The sequence below is a fragment of the Taudactylus pleione genome, unplaced genomic scaffold, assembly GCF_031769625.1.
Source record: "Taudactylus pleione unplaced genomic scaffold, aTauple2 ptg000283l, whole genome shotgun sequence".
NCBI lineage: Eukaryota > Metazoa > Chordata > Amphibia > Anura > Myobatrachidae > Taudactylus > Taudactylus pleione.
In genome coordinates, this window is record NW_028284685.1 from 1,699,419 (window position 1) to 1,709,232 (window position 9,814).

The 9,814-nt window shown below is 45.1% G+C and overlaps 1 protein-coding gene across 1 annotated transcript in view; it reads right to left on the reverse strand.

Moving 5' to 3' along the window:
* The window catches only part of PLPP6 (phospholipid phosphatase 6), a 53,547-nt gene extending 44,653 nt beyond the window's left edge, over window positions 1–8,894 (reverse strand). The window contains exon 1 of the mRNA XM_088482230.1: window positions 8,803–8,894. The gene's annotated coding sequence lies outside the window, so the exon portion shown is untranslated. The remainder of the gene's footprint in view (window positions 1–8,802) is intronic.
* Between the last annotated feature and the right edge of the window lie 920 nt (window positions 8,895–9,814).

The window sequence follows — 9,814 nt, forward strand, 5'->3', positions numbered from 1 at the left end:
CTATCTTAACTGCTGTAGCAGCTTGCATGCTATGACTAGGGAAAATGTAGTATCTCAATGATTTAGCTATACTATACTCTAAACTAGGGGTGTGCACCGGCCACTTTTCGTGTTTTGTGTTTTGGTTTTGGATCTGGATCTTTCTTCGTGTTTTGGATCTGGATTGGTTTTGCCAAAACCACCCTTCCGTGTTTTGGGTTCTGGGTTTTGTGTTTTGGATCTGTATTTTTTTGAAAAAAAGCATAAAAACAGCTAAAATCACAGAATTTGTAGGTTTTTCTGCTCCTATGCTATTATTAACCTCAATAACCTTAATTTCCACTCATTTCCAGTCTATTCTGAACACCTCACACCTCACAATAGTGTTTTTATGTCCAAAAGGTTGCACCGAGGTAGCTGGATGACTATGCTAAGCGACACGAGTGGGCGGCACAAACACGTGACCCATCTAGGAGTGACACTGCAGTGGCAGGCAGGATGGCAGTTAGAAAAACTAGGCCCCAAACTGTACATAATGCAAAGAAAAAAAGAGGTGCAAGATGGAATTGTCCTTGGGCCCTCCCACCCACCCTTATGTTGTATAAACAGGACATGCACACTTTAACAAATCAATCATTTCAGCGCCAGGGTCTGCCACACAACTGTGGCTGAAATGATTGGTTCGTTTGGGCCCCCACAAAACAAGCTGGCAATTAATGTGTCCCTGCACAAACTGGCTCTACGGAGGCAAGATGTCATCCTCATCCTCCTCATCCACCGATTCCTCACCCTCTTCAGTGTGTACATCCTCATCCTCACAAAGTATTAACTCGTCCCCACTTGAATCCACCACCACAGGTCCCTCTGTACCTTCTGGAGGCTGGTCTCCCTGGAAGAGCTGATAATTCATTTTGATGAACATCATCTTCTCCACATTCTGTGGAAGCAACCTCCTACGCCTTTCGCTGACAAGGTTCCCGGCTGCACTAAACACTCTTTCGGAGTACACACTGGAGGGGGGGCAACTCAGGTAAAATAGAGCCAGTTTGTACAGGGGCCTCCAAATTGCCTCTTTTTCCTGCCAGTACAGGTATGGACTGTCTGACATGCCTACTTGGATGCTGTCACCGATGTAATCCTCCACCATTCTGTCAATGGTGACAGTATCATATGCAGTGACAGTAGACATGTCAGAAATTGTTGCCAGGTCCTTCAGTCCGGACCAGATGTCCAAACTTGGTCCTGCCTGCCCTGCATCACCGCCAGCGGGTTGCTTAGGATACCTAAGTTTTTTCCTGGCAGCCCCAGTTGCGGGAGAAAATGAAGAAGGAGCCGTTGACGTGTCACGTTCCGCTTCAGCTGACAGTGTGTTCACCAGCAGGTCTTTGCACCTCTGCAGGCTTGTGTCGGCCGGAAAGAGAGACACCACATAGGCTTTAAACCTAGGATCGAGCACGGTGGCCAAAATGTAGTGGTCTGATTTCAACAGATTGACCACCCTGGAATCCTGGCAAAGCGAATGAAGGGCTTCATCCACAAGTCCCACATGCCGAGCGGAATCGCTCCGTCTTAGCTCCTCCTTCACTTTCTCCAGCTGCTTCTGCAAAAGCCTGATGAGGGGAATGACCTGACTCAAGCTGGCAGTGTCTGAACTGACTTCACGTGTGGCAAGTTCGAAGGGCTGAAGAACCTTGCACAACACGGAAATCATTCTCCACTGCGCTTGAGTCAGGTGCATACCCCCTCCTTTGCCTATGTCATAGGTGGATGTATAGGCTTGTATGGCCTTTTGCTGCTCCTCCATCCTCTGAAGCATATAGAGGGTTGAGTTCCACCGCGTCACAACCTCTTGCTTCAGGTGATGGCGGGGCAGGTTCAAGAGTGTTTGCTGGCGCTCCAGTCTTCGGCACGCAGTCGCTGAATGGCGAAAGTGGCCAGAAATTTTTCGGGCCACCCAAAGCGTCTCCTGCACGCCCCTGTCGCTTTTCAGAAAATTCTGCACCACCAAGTTTATTGTGTGAGCAAAACATGGGACGTGCTGGAATTTGCCCAGATGTAATGCCCGCACAATATTGGTGGCGTTGTCAGATATCACAAATCCCCAGGAGAGTCTAAGTGGGGTAAGCCACTGGGCGATGATTTCCCTCAGTTTCTCTAAGAGGTTGTCGGCGGTGTGCCTCTTACTGAAACCGGTGATACACAGCGTAGCCTGCCTTGTAACGAGCTGGCGTTTCTGAGATGCTGCTACTGGTGACGCTGCTGCTGTTGCTGCGTAAGGTGATACATCTACCCAGTGGGCTGTCACAGTCATATAGTCCTTAGTCTGCCCTGTTCCACTTGTCCACATGTCCGTGGTTAAGTGGACATTGTGTACAACGGCATTTTTCAGGACACTGAGGACACTTTTTCTGACGTTTCTGTACAGTCTCGGTATCGCCTGCCTAGTGAAGTGGAATCTAGACGGGATTTGGAACCGGGGACACACTACCTCCATCAATTGTCTAAATCCCACTGCACTAATGGCGGATACCGGACGCACGTCTAACACCAACATAGCAGTCAAGGCCTCAGTTATACGTTTTGCTTCAGGATGACTGCTGTCGTACTTCATCCTCCTCGCTAAGGACTGTTGGAGGGTCAATTGTTTAGTAAAAGTAGTGGTGTTCCTACTTCCTCTCTGGGATGATGAACGACTCCCAGCAGCAGCAGCAACAGCAGCAGCGGCAGCAGTAGGCGTAGCAATGCAGGATCCTCCGGAGGAATCCCGGATAGGAGAGTCAGTCATGCCAGTGATATGGCCTGCAGGACTACTTCCGATCCTGACTAAGGAGGAAATTGACGAGGAGGGAGTTGACGGTGTGGTTTGCAGGCGCTTGGATACAACAGGACAACGGGATTTAGGTGTCCCTGGACTGCTTACGGTCTGAGCCAAAGTTTCTGAACTTGACAGTAACTTTTTATGAACGCGCTGCAGGTGCCGTATAAGGGAGGATGTTCCTAGGTGGTTGACGTCCCTACCCCTACTTATTTCACCTTTACATATGGTACATATGGCAAGACAGTTGTTGTCCGGATTTGGATAGAAATATTGCCAGACCAAAGAGGTGGAATGTTTGGTCTTCTGCCCAGGCATGACCGTGATGGGCTTTTTCATCCCACGGACAACAACTGTCTCCCCCGGAGCCTGATTTAAACAAACCACATCACCATCAGAATCCTCCTCGCCAACTTCCTCCTCAGCGCCAGCTACACCAGTATCCTCATCCTGTTGTACTTCAACAGTGACATCTTCAATTTGCATATCAGCAAGTGGACTGTGGGTGCTCCTTTCAGCACTTGCAGGGGGCGTGCAAATGGTGGAAAGAGCCACCTCTTCCCGTCCAGTGCTGGGAAGGTCAGGCATCGCAACCACCACCACACTTGGACTCTCTTTGGGGATTTGTGATATCTTCTTAGAAAGCACAGTTCTTCGCTGTGCTTTTGCCAGCTTAACTCTTTTGATTTTTTTAGTGGGAGGAGTGCTTCCATCGTCATGTGAAGCTGAACCACTAGTCATGAACATACTAGGGATCGACCTTAGCCGTTCCTTGCCACTCCGTGTCGTAAATGGCATATTGGCAAGTTTACGTTTCTCTTCAGCTGATTTAAATGTCTTTTTCAAGGTCATTTTCCTGAACTTTGCCATTTGGGATTGTATGTGCCCTCTACTATGACATTGGGCATCGGCCTTGGCAGACGACGTTGATGGCATGTTATCGTCTATGTCATGACTAGTGGCAGCAGCTTCAGCACTAGGAGGAAGTGGTTCTTGATCTTTCTCTATTTTATTTTTATCGGAGAAAGTTTGGTCCTCCATTTATGTTATATCGATTTGATATATACGTGCGGCTAAACACAGAAAATAAATTTTTTTTTGGTTCGGACTGGAGTGTACTTTGTGGGTTACAGCACCCTTTAACGGTCAAGCCAGCCGGCCCTTTACTTATGACACAGGCGCACGCTTGGCACTACTTTGTTGATGCACGTGCGGCTACTGCGCACACAATTCACAAACACAGAAAATAATTTTTTTTTTGGTTTGGACTGGAGTGTACTTTCGGGGGTTACAGCACCCTTTAACGGTCAAGCCAGCCGGCCCTTTACTTATGACACAGGCGCACGCTTGGCACTACTTTGTTGATGCACGTGCGGCTACTGCGCACACAATTCACAAACACAGAAAATAATTTTTTTTTTGGTTTGGACTGGAGTGTACTTTCGGGGGTTACAGCACCCTTAACGGTCAAGCCAGCCGGCCCTTTACTTATGACACAGGCGCACGCTTGGCACTACTTTGTTGATGCACGTGCGGCTACTGCGCACACAATTCACAAACACAGAAAATAATTTTTTTTTTGGTTTGGACTGGAGTGTACTTGGGGGTTACAGCACCCTTTAACGGTCAAGCCAGCCGGCCCTTTACTTATGACACAGGCGCACGCTTGGCACTACTTTGTTGATGCACGTGCGACTACTGCGCACACAATTCACAAACACAGAAAATAATATTTTTTTTGGTTTGGACTGGAGTGTACTTTCGGGGGTTACAGCACCCTTAACGGTCAAGCCAGCCGGCCCTTTACTTATGACACAGGCGCACGCTTGGCACTACTTTGTTGATGCACGTGCGGCTACTGCGCACACAATTCACAAACACAGAAAATAATTTTTTTTTTGGTTTGGACTGGAGTGTACTTTCGGGGGTTACAGCACCCTTAACGGTCAAGCCAGCCGGCCCTTTACTTATGACACAGGCGCACGCTTGGCACTACTTTGTTGATGCACGTGCGACTACTGCGCACACAATTCACAAACACAGAAAATAATATTTTTTTTGGTTTGGACTGGAGTGTACTTTCGGGGGTTACAGCACCCTTAACGGTCAAGCCAGCCGGCCCTTTACTTATGACACAGGCGCACGCTTGGCACTACTTTGTTGATGCACGTGCGGCTACTGCGCACACAATTCACAAACACAGAAAATAATTTTTTTTTTGGTTTGGACTGGAGTGTACTTTCGGGGGTTACAGCACCCTTAACGGTCAAGCCAGCCGGCCCTTTACTTATGACACAGGCGCACGCTTGGCACTACTTTGTTGATGCACGTGCGGCTACTGCGCACACAATTCACAAACACAGAAAATAATTTTTTTTTTGGTTTGGACTGGAGTGTACTTTCGGGGGTTACAGCACCCTTAACGGTCAAGCCAGCCGGCCCTTTACTTATGACACAGGCGCACGCTTGGCACTACTTTGTTGATGCACGTGCGGCTACTGCGCACACAATTCACAAACACAGAAAATATATTATTTTTTTAGCACTTGGGGGGAGCACCCCTGATGGACAGAGCACCCCCTGGACAACACTACAGCACTCCTTTAGGACTGGGACACTGCACAGGACTTTGGAGTGGACACAGCCCCTATGGAGAACTGACTGCACAACACAGTCCAGCCAGCCCCTATGGACTTTGAAGTAGTGGACACAGCCCCTATTAACAACAGCAGCACAGCACAACACAGCCAGCCCCTATGGACTTTGAAGTAGTGGACAACAGCAGCACTACACTACACTACACTACACAGCCCTAACTCCCACCCTCCCTCTTCACTGTCCACAGCCGAGTGAGAAAATGGCGCCGACGTGTGTACCTTATATAGGATCCAAAACCCGCGAGACTCGGAAGGCGGGAAGATGACGTTTTGCCTCGATTTCAGATCCGAGTCAGGCGGGAAAAGTCGAGCCTGACTCGGATCGGACTCGGATCGGGGGGGCTCGGGGGGGTTCGGATTTCAGAAATCCGAACCCGCTCACCCCTACTCTAAACACATAATAACCTTTACAAAACACAGATATAAGGTAATATTGAAACAGATTATTACTCAGCAGAAGTAGCAAAAATCTCAAACTGATCAGTTATGTATGTTACAGCAAGCACAAAGTTCTGTTGTAGGAGTACTCTGTTTCTGAATGGTCACTGTCCTATAACATGCATGTAATGCACAATAGGCAAAAGTAGTAGTACTAGCATATAGTACTGGTCTTTCCTGATTCAAGAGAAACAAAAACTTTGGTTTTCCTAAAACACTTCTGGTTTAAGTCACTGCCACCAATAATGTTTTACTTCTAAAGTTAGGCATGAAATTTGAGCCAGGATTACTGTTCTTACTCAAATACACAATAACAGAGCATGCTTATGGATTACTAAGAAAAAAGTACTTAAAATAAAACCAAGGGGTTAAAAAAATAAATAAAACAGTAAATTAAAATGAGTTAGAATTTATATATATATATATATATATATATATATCTAGGGGGTGTTTTGCAACCCATCCCCCATGTCCACAGACCCCAATTATAAAATTATTTCCCACCCACTAAAGGCAATAGACCCCACAGGGGTTATAAATCCTAATAATAATACCCCCTCACACCCCATTAGTAGTAAAAAATATCCTTGTTTTGTAGAGCAACCTTAAAAAGCCCCTTTTGTTTGCCCCCTCCTACTACCCTGTGACCAGTATGTTTTTTATAATTATTTTATCCCCCCTCCAGCATCATATTTCTCTATACTACCCCTCCCCCACCCCCACTTATTGTAGATCTCCACTTGGTTACCCCCACAACCCTCATGGGCATACACCCCCCTCCCCCATATGTAGAGCGCAGCGTAGCATGTGTCAGGGGAGACTGATGATCGGTGTCCCCAGCTGAAGCTGATCTCTGCACTTGCCGAGATCAGCCAAATAGTGTTTGGAGTGAAGTTCCCCTCCTCACACTGCGATCCCGGGCATTCTGGGGCGCGATTCCGGAAGTGATGTCGGCGGTCACAGACCACTGCATCAATTACAGGGGTCTGGGGAGTCAGAGGAGATCCGTTCTGCACAAGTGCAGAACGGATCTCCTCTGCAAAGCCGGGGAAAGCAGCGGGACAGCGAGGTCACATGTGATGTGACCTTGCCAGCTGAAGCACTTTTGGCTGCGGTCGCATCACAGATGACATCGCCAGTCAGTTAATCCAGTTTTGCATTTGTCTAAAAAATTGGAACATTTTGGGCAACACTCCTCTTTTGTTCAAATCTAGGAGTAAAACATGACAAACTTAATAACAAAAAATAATTTACAGTTGTGGTGCTATGCACTGCTTGTGTTGTGCAAATGGGAAACCCAGTAAGGCTTTTGAGAGCCATGTCACAGAACATTACAGTTATAACACCTTTGGCATATCAGACAAGCGTATAAGGTAAAAGGAGATTTGTTAGATTTTTTACTTTAATAGTAAAATACTATATGCTTTCAATCAGGATTTTTAGTTGTTTGTTTTTTGAGTAATACAGTAAATCCTGTCCTTTTCCTATTTCATAATATATATTGCAACAACTTTAACGCTTGCTATAATTAAAATTGTTCCTATTTTTAATAAGTCAAGGGTATATTTCATATACATGTACTCTTGCTATACGTCATTATGCATAATTCATATTAATGTTGATTTATGTAATTTGGATGAGTCATTTTCTTTCACCTTGCTAATAATAGAATATTGTTTCCTATATGATGTGCTGTTATATATTGATGTTGTTTGTGGTTGCTACAAAGCTATATAGAAAAGGCTATTTAGGCTTTACGACTACTTGTTAAGCCAATTTACTTTTAATAAAACAACCTCTATTTGATTTGAAGATTGTTTTATTTGTATCATTTAAATTTTATTAACAATAATTGCTGTCTCTCCAAGAATCTTCTGTTATACCTCTTTTACACCGGAGCTAAAACCCGGGTTATTGCAGAGTTAACCCGGGCAGCTCCTTGGGGTAAAGGGGGTGAGGGTTGGATCGCCAGGTCGAGTGACCCGGCAATCCAACCCAGGTAAATAGCAGGGTTTAACACGGGAGTAACCCGTGAAACCCTGCTGTGTGTACGGCGCACTCCAGGTCTTGATGACCTGCAGTGCGCCGCAAGCCAGCAGATTGGTCCGGTTTCAGTGGCACTTGGAGATGACGTCATCTCCAAGCGTCCACTTTCACGCCAGAAAAGCCGGGTCTATGCAGACCCAACTGCGGTGTGAGCGGCGACGGCTAAATTCCGGGTCTGATCCGGATAGGAACCCTGTTCCAAATCTGGGTCAGACTCGGAATTTGGGTGGAAAAGGGGTATAAGTCATCATTGCTATTACAATAGTTAACCCGACAAGTCTCTGAAAAAGTCCTTTATTGGATAAATAGTTTGACAGCTCATCGTCTTATTAACCCATCTTCACTCTGCACTTTAGATTTGTGTGAATAAAGGTTTGTTGATCTGAAGAATGCACAAAAAGAAGAAGTACAGGTGCTCAACTAAAAATTAACTAATTGTATATAAATAAATACATTTTTGCAATGAATAGAAGTTTTTGGCATAATCTTGGACAAGGTTATGCGCCTACCCACCACATCCGGGTAACCTCTGTCGGGTAGGTCCCTAACATACTAGGGTTCAAATCCAGAGCGCAGGACACCTCCAAACTGGCCCAGCTAAGCCGCCCCAGGGCACCGCCATAGTTAGAAAAGTGAAGTGTAAAAGAGATAGTTAAGAGCAGCCACTGCTGCATATAAAGAATTAAAAATAAAAAAGTGAGGTACATGTATAATAAACAAACAGTGAAGGGTTAATATGTGTTATAAAGGAAAAATGTGTTATAATAGGTGTCCTGAAACAGATCAGCCAAAGCAATCCAAGGGGACCCACACCCCAAAAATGAACCAAAGCTGCACTAAACAGTGTACATTATTTGCAGGACTTACCTATATTGTGCCTCTGACTGGTGTGCATATTACATTGCCAGACTCCATGCTCTAAACCAATGTAATAAGGGTGCTAGTCTGAGTGGAAAGTGTCTCAGGCTTTCCAGGTGTGCAAAGCAATGCACTGATTGGATTCATATAGGAAATGGACCTCAGACTGCACACCTTGAACATATATATACATAATTGGAGGTTCTACCTGTGGAGACAATTGATATAAGCACAAAAAGAAGAAATACAGGTGCTCAACTCCAAATTAACTGATTGCATATAAATAAATAAATTTTCCCCAGTCTTTAATATATTCAATGAAGTGTGGCTGCTTCCTTAAACTTTTAAACAAAGTTAAAAGCAAGGATAATGGTGACATAAGAAATATTATCCCCATTTTTTTCCTTTGTTAAAAACCATAATGCTTTATGCAGCAGGGATATGAGAGCGACGACAAGAGTGAGATTAATTTTAATGCAAAGTTCACAAATGCATGTACAGATGGGCCCAGCTAGTTTGTTGCTCATAGCGCGACATTCAGGTTTCTGAATCGCGCCTTGGAACATTGCCTGATGGCTGTACTGTGGTGCACTGTGGCGTTCTACAATGTAAGAGAATCCACGGCATGTAATACACCGCTTAACCGCTGGGTGGCGAGTGCTCCACTGATGTAATTTGTACTACTCAATACCATACTGTAGAAGTAGATGGATATCCCTGACAAGCGGGCCAATCACATTCACGCAGTGTATTTGATGTTTGCACAACCAATCTTTTTAATAATATCGCAGAAGCTCGTTGAACGTAAATCAGTACACATACAGTACTGTGGGGTTGGGGTTTGGTCAAAAGGTCGACAAATAAATGGTCGACACATGGTATTTTTTTCTTCACAGTACAGAGAACAAACAAGAAGCCTGGCGCTAATAATTGAATAATAATATCACTAATTGATTAATATAAATAATACTAGTTAAGCAGCAAAGGAATAGGTAATTTATAATGAGTATGTAATTTTTTC